Below are 11,091 nucleotides of genomic sequence, written 5' to 3'. Positions count from 1 at the left end.
ATGCCTGCAAATTAATTTGACCGCAGCTAGAAGTGGTTTATGCCAAAAACAGCATAGAGCCAATCAGTATCATCTCGTGTTTTGTTTTGCTCTCCCGAGTTTCCTTGTGCTTTTAGGAGCGGATGTTGTCTCTTTGCCATGTGTTTTTACACTATCTACAACAAAGAGAGTGCTGATCCATGACTTGGGATTATGGTGCTCCTGCGTTACCAAAAAACTCTACTTCTAATACACTGCCCTGATGGTCCCCAGGGATCCTCCATTCCTCCCAGCCCCCAGGGAGCCCCCAGCACTTACAGCACCCTGAAAGTTATTTTGGTGCATTGGTTTTGCTCATTTGAAAAAATAACTGTACAGTGGAATCCTGTGTAAGCCACCTAGTTTTTACAATTTTGTATTTTATAGTAAAACAATCTTACATTTTATATAAAATTGGTAACCATAAGCACTGCAACAAGAAGTCTTGGGCTGCAGACTATATGATTTTTTCTTAGTCTGTGGTCTCTTTCCTTCTATAAAATCCCTCACTGAAACTTAGCTTAAAGTACAGCTATTTCCACTTCTTATCAGGGTGTGGGAGGAAGAGGAGGAATTGTAATCAAGTGTTACAACAGTTTTGCATTTCTTTTCATTTCATATTTCTTTTTAAGCTAAAATAATTTCAATGCTATTTAACCTAGCTGACAAAAAAAAAATAAAATTAATGTAAAAGCAAAAGGGAAGAAAATGAGAAAAGGCAAATGTGGACAAAAACAAACTTATGAACAAGGTCTAGAATGAAGTGGATTCGTTTTTTGAAGTAAGCTCATTTCCTCCCTTTCACATTTTGAATCATTATCATGTAATGAATACTTTTCACCAAATATTAATACCTCACATGGCTTTTTTACTTGTTTGGTGATGCAGCATTCTGAACTTTAATTATGGAAAAAGGAAATTAGTGTTAATACTTTGTAATGTAAAATCCTTTACTTAAAAAGTGAAATTGTCACAAATGTTATCAAATTTTTCCTTTTTTTTTTTTTTTTTTTTTTGGGGAAAACTTGCATATATTATACCAGGCCAATAGGCTACATGTTTGTAAAAGTCTATGAAAGAAAGAGCAACACTGCAAGACCCCGAGAGCCTCAGTATTTCCAGATGAGATCTTGCTGATCTCAGTAACTTTGGGAACATGCTTGGCCTATGTAAGAAGTTGGAGAACAACTAATGAATCAATGTGTTCAATTTTCAATTATTCCCAGAGTGTAATTTCACATGTGATCTCTTACATCCACTTCATGATATATAAAACATGCAAATTCGCACATTGACACACAGAGTGAGGTGGAGTTCTGTATCTAACATATGCAAAATAGCCAACATGTTAAGGGTTCTGTTCAGGAAAATTATCTCCTCATGACATTTACAGAAAGTGCTGTATATCTGAAAATAGTCACATCCAAATTTGGAGCACAAATGTTGGTGGTTTAGGTTTGAGTTCTTTCTGCCAGTGTAATTTCCATTTTAAAGTTTGGAAATGCAGAGAAAGGTTGTGATTGGCACCAATTATTTAAGTAGTATAGCAAGTAATTCTGTTTTTTTTCATTTCAGTTCCGTAGATAACAACTTGTCTTTAACCATCATGCAAGAATTGCAGATGATCAGAAGATAATGAAAGATCCTGTTTACACAAGCTAAAACATTTTAATTCTCAGGAAGTGATCATTACCTTGAGATGCAAAGGAGTGGAGTAGTCTTCTACTTTTCCTGATGTTCCAGAGAACCACCTTGTGATGTCAGAGATTCAGCTTTGCATTAGAGCAGCCCGGGAAGAAAATTGTGCTTTGATTTACACAGAGAAGAGATCTGAGTGGATGTTTCCCACTACTCACTGTGACTCTAGCTATCAAGGCTCCCTTTTCTCTCTTTCACATCAGCAAGCTCTGATTTGGGGAAAAAGTCTGAAAGCTTGGAATGTAACAGAAAAAAAAAAAAAGGCATCCCAGACCAAAGCTGCAAGTTGTTCTGAAAATGCATAGCCATCTTTCACGTGGCCTTGCTCCAGGTAGTTGAATGTTGTCAAGCACAGCTCTAGGCACAGATGAAGTCACTAGCTGCCCAAGGCGGGACACTGCAGAAGGCAGCAAGAAAACCATGACTTCCCTGTCTGTGCCAGTTCCCCAACATGCCAGGCTTGCTATTACAGTTGTTGTCAAGCAGAGTGGCAGAAGGCCTTTATTTTTGGGAAAAAAAAATATATATATATGTATATATACCCACACATATATTTCCACTTTTTCTTTCTCATTCTTCATTTTGACAGTAGGTTTACATCAAAGGAAAAAGTGGAAAAACAGAATATGTGCTATTCACAGTCAGTTATACAAAAGCTGACAAATTAGCAGATGCAATTTTGGATATCCAAAGTAGAGTTCCAAACTATTATCAGCACTTACCAGTTAAGCAGATGTTCAAATATCTGACCCAAGCATAAAAAATGGCATTTATATGTATATGTCCAAAATATAGGGAATACATTTTTTTTTTTTAATATGGGCCAGATGCTTTTTAACCTGTAAGTTCTGTGGAAACTTCTCCATCAAGTGGCATCTCATTTTAGATTAAATCTACCTTTATTAAATCGAGTCCTGTTAAGCACAAATTGTTCACTATTGACCCAATTATCTAACTTTGTGTTCTTACCTGCCCACATGTACTCTGACAAATGCTATAATTACCCCGATGAATCACAAATAGCATTTTCATTTTACCTTGCAAGTACAGGAAAGCAGTGGCTACAGCATGAGTTGATTATATAAACGTTACCTTATTTCCAGGAATGACGACAGAGCTGGTAAAAAATATTGTTAAATATAGCTCTAAATGAGCCACTTAGTTCAGCAGATAGAGAGAAAATAAAAATCAGAAAAACACAGTGAAAGAAGATAACAAAAGAGGAAAGACCTGAAAAAAGTCACTGAAGTCTGACGTAAAAGCCGGAAGAAAAAAACCCACCAATTTGCTGAAATTAAAAGCCTTCATAGGAAGGATTTTAAAGGGGGAAGACAGAAAACATTACATAATGTAATATTCAAAAAGCAGGAAATATGCAGCTGTGATTCTTCTCCTTCAGTGTCCTAATGTACTTAAAGCTATTCATTTCTACACAGATTGTATATATGAAACCACTGAAAAGCCATAGCTGGACAGAGCAGACGAAGCGCTCTATAGCCAGATAGGAGCAGCCTCATGGTCACAGGCCCTGGTTCTCATGGGGGACTTCAACCACCCTGACATCTGTTGGAGAGACAACACGGCAGGGCACAGGCAGTCCAGGAGGTTCCTGGGATGCGTGGACGACAACTTCCTCCTGCAGGCGATAGAGGAGCCGACAAGGAGGGGTGCCATGCTCAACCTTGTGCTCACCAACAGGGAGGGGCTGGTGGGGGTTGTGAAACTGAAGGACAGCCTTGGTTGCAGCGACCATGACATGGTGGAGTTCAAGATCCACGGGGCAGCGAGGAAACTACATGGCAAGCTCTCTGCCATAGATTTCAGGAAGGCGGACTTCGGCCTCTTCAGGGACCTGATGGGCCAAGTGCCATGGGAGGCGGTCCTGGAGGGAAGAGGGGACCAGGAAAGTTGGTCTATATTCAAGGAGCACCTCCTCCAAGCTCAGCAGAAGTGCATCCCGATGAAAAACAAGGCTGGCAAAAAGGCCAGGAGGCCTGCGTGGATGAGCAAGGAGCTCCTGGAGCAACAGAAAGTGAAGAGGAAAGCCTGTAGAGGGTGGAAGCGGAGACAGGTAGCCTGGGAGGACTACAAAGAGGCAGTGTGAGTGTCCAGGGATCAGGTGAGGAAGGCTAAAGCCCTGGCGGAATTGAATCTGGCCAGGGATATAAAAAGCAACAAGAAAAGCTTCTATAGGTACGTAGGGGACTAAAGAAAGTCCAAGGAGAATGTAGGCCCCCTCCGGAAGGAAACTGGTGTCCTGGTTACCCGGGACATGGAGAAGGCTGAGGTACTCAATGACTTTTTTGCCTCAGTCTTCACCGATAAGGGCTCTTGTCTCACCACCCAAGCTGTGGAAGGCACAAGCAGGGACTGCGAGAATGAAGAACCGCCCACTGTACTCGAAGAGCAGGTTCGGGAACATCTGAGGAACTTGAAGGTGCACAAATCCATGGGACCTGATGAGATCCATCCGCGGGTCCTGAGGGAACTGGCGGATGAAGTTGCCAAGCCACTGGCTATCATATTTGAGAAGTTGTGGCGGTCTGGTGAGGTCCCCGATGACTGGAAGAGAGGGAACATAACCCCAATTTTTAAAAAGGGGAATAAGGAAGACCCGGGTAACTACAGGCCGGTCAGCCTCACCTCTGTGCCTGGCAAGGTCATGGAGCAGATTCTCCTGGAAACCATGCTAAGGCACATGGAGAGCAAGGAGGTGGTTGGTGACAGCCAGCATGGCTTCACCAAGGGCAGATCGTTCCTGATCAATTTGGTGGCCTTCTATGACGGGGTGACGGCATCGGTGGACAAGGGACGAGCAACTGACATCATCTACCTGGACTTGTGCAAAGCTTTTGACACTGTCCCGCACGACATCCTTCTCTCTAAACTAGAGAGACATGGGTTTGATGGACGGACCACTCGGTGGTGGATAAGGAGTTGGCTGGATGGCCGCACTCAGAGAGTGGTGGTCAACGGCTCAATGTCCATGTGGAGACCGGTCACGAGTGGCGTCCCTCAGGGGTCCGTGCTAGGCCCGGCCCTGTTCAACATCTTTGTCGGCGACATGGACAGTGGGATAGAGTGCACCCTCAGCAAGTTCGCCGATGACACCAAGTTGTGTGGTGCCATCGACACGCTGGAAGGAAGGGATGCCATCCAGAGGGACCTTGACAGGCTGGAGAGGTGGGCCCGTGCCAACCTCATGAAGTTCAACCAGGCCAAGTGCAAGGTCCTGCACCTGGGTCGTGGCAATCCCAGGCACAAATACAGGCTGGGCGGGGAATGGATGGAGAGCAGCCCTGAGGAGAAGGACTTGGGAGTGCTGGTGGATGAGAAGCTTAACATGAGCAGGCAATGCGCCCTTGCGGCCCAGAAGGCCAACCGCATCCTGGGCTGCATCAAGAGGAGCGTGGCCAGCAGGTCGAGGAAGGTGATTCTCCCCCTTTACTCTGCCCTGGTGAGACCCCACCTGGAGTACTGTGTCCAGTTCTGGAGCCCCCAACATAAGAAGGACATGGACCAGTTGGAGAAGGTCCAGAGGAGGGCCACGAAGATGATCAAAGGGCTGGAGCACCTCTCTTATGAGGACAGGCTGAGAGAGTTGGGGCTGTTCAGCCTGGAGAAGAGGAGGCTCCGGGGAGACCTGATAGCGGTCTTCTAATACCTCAAGGGGGCCTACAGGAAAGATGGGGAAAGACTGTTTAGTAGGGCCTGTTGCAATAGGACAAGGGGTAATGGTTTTAAAATAGAGGGGGGTAGATTTAGTTTGGATATTAGGAAAAAAATTTTTATGATGTGAGTTATAGAACACTGGAACAGGTTGCCCAGAGAGGTGGTGGATGCCCCATCCCTGGAAACATCCCTAACCATTCTATGATTCTATGATTCTATTTCTCCTAGTGTTTATTCTAACTTGCACTCAGCAGATTACCTCCAGATCACTTTTCAGAAGGGTACTTATTTCAAATATTCTGTGATCGCGGGATACAAACTCTTTTTTTTTCTTACAGATACGTAATGTCATGGCAAAATCTAGCTATGTTCTGCCTTCTGACAACTCTTCAAATCATGGAAACCAGAAAGTGAGAAGGGTGTGAGAACATTTCTAAAGCTATTAAGAGAACTAGATTACAGTGTCTTTGAGTTCTGCACAGTAGGACCCAACAGATAACACCAGATTTGGTTTGCTTTAGCTTTTCTTTTTTAAAAGAAATGTTAGAAAATAATCCAAATATTTGCTTAGAAGTTGATCAATGAGATTCCAGCTACTGTAGCTACATCTCAACAGAGTGGCATCATGATTTATGACAGCTTCTTTATTAGAAAAATATGTAAGCAAATACTTCATGGAAGTTTTCTTGGGAGGTAAACATGTGCCTTCTGAAACAGCTAATGATGATCATGAAAACTTTTAATCCACCTGGGGGTTATTAAATTACCTATCAAAATCAGAGAGTCTTTATTTAAATTCACATATTTTAATAATGATTTATTTAAATTTATAGAAAAAATAATATATATCTCAATATAGTTTAGGATCTGATGCACGGGACTGAATTTGAGGTTCTGTTTCTCTCTTTTTAAATATTGATTTGAGGTTACTAAGAGGTGGGAGAGGTTTTTTTTTTTGTTTTGTTTTTTAATTTCTGTATATTTTTAGGGGAAGAAGGTACTACTTTTCCTGGGACAAATCCTAGTCTGACCTTGATAAGAACACACAAGAACAAATGCATAAATAGTTTCTAAAATTAATAAAGACTGAAGAAGCACCTAATATGGCTTTGTCAAGAGCAAAGCTTGTTAAACCCATCTAAATGCCTTTATGGCATAACAGGCCATACAAACAGAGGAGATGCTGTAGGTTTTATACAGCTAGACTTCTGACACTGTTCCATGTGACATTTTCAAAGCAAGATAGAGCAAATAAGTCTAGCTGAAATTGCTGTTAGGCGGGTGCAAAAGAAAGAAAAATATTATCTACCAGGTGTCAGTGGTTCAGGGTAAAATTGTGATGAGGGATGAATTAGGTTATAGTGGTCTCTCCAGGATCTGGTACTATTCAGTACTGTCAGCAGACTATGGTAAAGGTAATAGATTTATGAGACTGGAAGAGGATATGAAGCTGGCATGGACTGCAAATACACTGAGGGAAAGATAATAACCCCAAACAAATTAGAAAAATTATCTAAAAAGAGGAATAAAAATAAAGATAACAAGATATTAAAGATAATAAGAGGGCTGGAGCACCTCTCCTATGAGGACAAGCTGAGAGTCTTGGGGCTGTTCAGCCTGGAAGCGGCTCCGGGGAGACCTTATAGTAGTCTTCCAGTACCTCAAGGGGGCCTACAGGAAAGATGGGGAGAGGCTGTTCAATAGGGCCTGTTGTGATAGAACAACGGGTAATGGTTTTAAAATAGAGGGGGGTAGATTTAGATTGGATATTAGGAAAAAATTTTTTACAATGACGGTGGTAGAACTCTGGAACAGGTTGCCCAGAGAGGTGGTGGAGGCCCCATCCCTGGAAACGTTCAAGGCCAGGCTGGATGAGGCTCTGAGCAATCTGATCTAGTGGGGGATGTCCCTGCTCCTTGCAGGGGGGTTGGACTAGATGACCTTTGAATGTCGCTTCCAACCCGAACCATTCTATGATTCTATGATTTTATACATGCTTGTGGGAATAATACAACTTGTACAAATAGAGAATGGCAAAACTAACCTTAAAATTTGGTCCATTGTGAATCATAATGATTTATAATGATAATCCTAAACATTCTATGATTCTATAACCCGAAAATAGTCATCACAGTGCTGTAATCAGAAGTGTAACAGATAAGTAATGCATCTTCTTCAGTACAATAGCAGTAAGTCTTCAGTTATAAGATCTTGCCCAGTTTGGGGCTTCACAGTTCAGGAAGGGCACAATCAACTGCAAACAATCCAGAGAATGATCAGAGAACTCAGAAACCTACTGTATTAGAAAAGTAGCCTTACTAAGAAGGCTGAAAAGAAATATGATAACCATCCTGAAATGCATAAATGGATGTTACAAAGTGGGAAAAAATAACAGAGAAGCAACAGACTGAAATTGCAGCAAGAAATAACTAAATTAGACATTTAGGAAAACTTTCTAGTGGTGAAGAAGATGGAATAACAAAACATATCCACTGAGGAGACGTCTTAAATCAATGGAAACCTTTAAGGATACAATAAACAAATATCTGTCAAAAATTTTATTTATTTATATGTGCTTGTTCCCTCACGAAAGGAGATTAACTAGGTAACCTCTGAAAGGCCCATCAGATCTTATTTTTGTTGATTTTGTTAATATTTACAAATCAGAAGAAAGGGAAGAACACAAAAGAAACAGGAACCATATAACTTTTTTTTTTATATAAAGCTACTAATTTTCAGCATTCATGTAAAAATGAAAGTTTGTTTTTAAATATTGAAAAGTATTTACTTTTTCATTTGCACTACTGCAAAATTTCACATTGTTGTATGATTAGTCACAATTTTGTTTTGTAGCTCAAGAAACATGATTTCTCCTCCCTTCATCCCGTAGAAGAGACAGGATTGGCTTATGTCTTAGTTTCATAAGAGGTAGCTATGTCCTTCATTATAATCACCACCTACATCTTGGAAGCAACTCACCGTCTTCACTTCCTTTCTTCATTACCAGACCAAACTCCATTATGCTCCAAATATGATCTGTGTACCATGGTCAAAAACATGAATTTATATATTTAAAAGCTCTAGGATAGTCTTACTTTGGAAATCTCTTCAAAATAGTAGGATAAATACTCCCTGTTTTCATATAGAGCAGGCATTGTCCATGTTTGACCAATAGCACCAACTGAGCTCAGTCAAGAAAACATACAAAGCAGATTAATTTCCCATCTTTTTCCTCAAGACACTGTAAAGCTTTTAAAGCACAAATGGCTCTGAGTCTGAATTCTTAACTATCCTGCATCTAAGGGACAATTAAGACATTAAAATTAAGCATTGCTAACAAAAATTTAACATCTACCAAACCATTCAAGGAACTGTGCTCACTCTAATGTGCACAAACCTTTGCTATTTTGTGATGCCTGAAGCCTAGGTCATAGCATCACCTTGCTCTGCAGAGGTAGGTTGTCGACAATTAAAACAGCAGTATGGCCGGATATAAATATCCACATCTCTCACTAACGTTTTGAAACACACCTAAATGACAGCTACACTACTTAAATATATATATTAAAAAAAAAAAGCACTGTTAACTATCATTATGGAAAGTGTTGATTGCTAGGAACGTAGCAGTCACATCTTACTTCTCTGCATTAGTAAGTGCAAACCACTTATTCCTGCAGAATATTCCCAGGACACAGTATTAATAACACTGTCTCTAACAAGTGCTAAGCCTATGTAGCTAAACAGATGGCATATGAAAAGGTAACAGTGTTCTATAGAGTCCATTCTAATCAAAGAGGTACATTACATAATTCCTACATGCATTTTTGCTGTGACAGATTAACAGAGCGGGACATCCCCCCGTAGTCAGTACAGGCAAGGACAGAGTTCAGTCACTTTCATTATATTGTACACTGAGAAAGAAATTTAAAAAAAAAAAAAACATGGCTTTTGAAAAAACCTTCTCCATCCTTTTTCAGTGCTGCAACTTTGGTTTATACAACTTGGTGGTGAAAACTTTTGTTCCTAAATTAATCATTTTAGATGCTATTTCAAATAGACTCTAGGACCATACTATCTATGAATGTGGCATAAGTAAAATAGGCAAACTTGTATGAACAACTCTATATTATCACATAACTTTATTCATTTAGGCCTTAATTGTAGTATAAACTTGTCAAAGTCTTTACCCACTAACAACAATAATCTGCCTTAAATTATGCACTTTCATATCCAGCTTAGACTCGTTCAAGATAGGACATAACAATATGTGTTTTCCGAAGTAGACTATATCTGCATATTCTATTTCCACAAATGTAGAAGATCTTATTCCTTTCCTACTTTTGCTTAAAATGTCTCCTGAAAACTGCTAAGATGTTCTGCACTGGGATTCTTCCCATCCTACTTTACAATTACATATTCTTCAGTTGTATTTATGTCTTATTTCTGTAAGGAAAATAGTTTTGATTCTACGCATTTGAAAAATCCAACACTTGCTAAATGCAAAACAGGCCTAAAACCCAACAGTCTCTTGTACTTTATGAACAAGAGGAAAAAAAACAATTTTGATGATTGCTTAAAAGTATTTATCCACAAACTATAACAGAAAAGATCAGCTGAATTTTACCAAATTGTAGTTTAATCAGATTTCTGTTCAACAGTGAGAATAATACATACAAAAATAAAAATCTGAAACTCTGACGCTAATTGCATTTAAAATACAGTAAAATGTTCTAGTTTTCTTTCAAAATCTGGAGAATTTTTCCTTAGAGACAAAACCAATTAAATGTCTTGTCATCATCTGATGTTAATTAATGGCTTTGTATTGACCTCAGTGAGCACCGACGTTTTGCAAGGTGCATTCCATTAAAAGCTACTGATAGTCTAAACACACTTCATAGTAACTATCTGTAACTAACATGGTAACCGTCTTCCTCCTCCTACCATTTCTCATGCCCTGAACTAATTAAAACTAGGAATGACTACCAGTAATTTAACGAAAAAGGCAGTAATCTTCACCCTTACTGAAACTGTTTTCACTTGGTACAACACTTATTTTCCAAGCTAATCCGTGAACAATAAAGAGTACTAGCTGTAAAGAAGGTTAAAATGTGAAGTCCGAGCAAAGACAACCAGGGAAGATGCAATCATTCACAGGAATGCAGAGTGGCTGTGAGAAGTTGAGATGAACTTATTAATTAGGCAGTGTTATTAATTAAAGAGCTCAGAAAAAGCAATATTTGGTCATATGTAAGCAAGCATTTGAACAGGTAGAGAGCATCATGTCCTTCCTGGCACTCAGAAGCACATTATGAAATATTCCTAAACATAGACTGTTGTATATGGATATGCATAGACCATTTTGAAAAGACTGTTTTATAAAACCAAGAGATTAATATTCAATCTCATGTTCTCTGTCTGTGACAAATTAATAAGCTTCAGCAAGTTTAAGTTGATGGACTTTTAAAGCAAACCAACAATGACACTCAAGCAGTCAATAGCCTCACAGCCTTGACATTACCAGAAGAACTGGGTCTTCCATCACTTGCTGTCATAAATGGTGATGATTTGTGACGCACAGCAGCCCCAGTATAAGAAGCTGGGCTCCACTTTAGGGAGAACAGAACAGTCAGAATCTCAGTATAGTTCACCGCTGCTTTCTATCAGTTAAAGCCATCAAATTTGAAATCCTTTTGTAACCCTCAA

Source organism: Chlamydotis macqueenii, chromosome 2 (genome assembly GCF_036417535.1).
Source record: "Chlamydotis macqueenii isolate bChlMac1 chromosome 2, bChlMac1.mat, whole genome shotgun sequence".
Classification (NCBI taxonomy): domain Eukaryota; kingdom Metazoa; phylum Chordata; class Aves; order Otidiformes; family Otididae; genus Chlamydotis; species Chlamydotis macqueenii.
The sequence above is the reverse complement of the archived record's forward strand: the minus strand, read 5'-3'. Positions refer to the sequence as shown.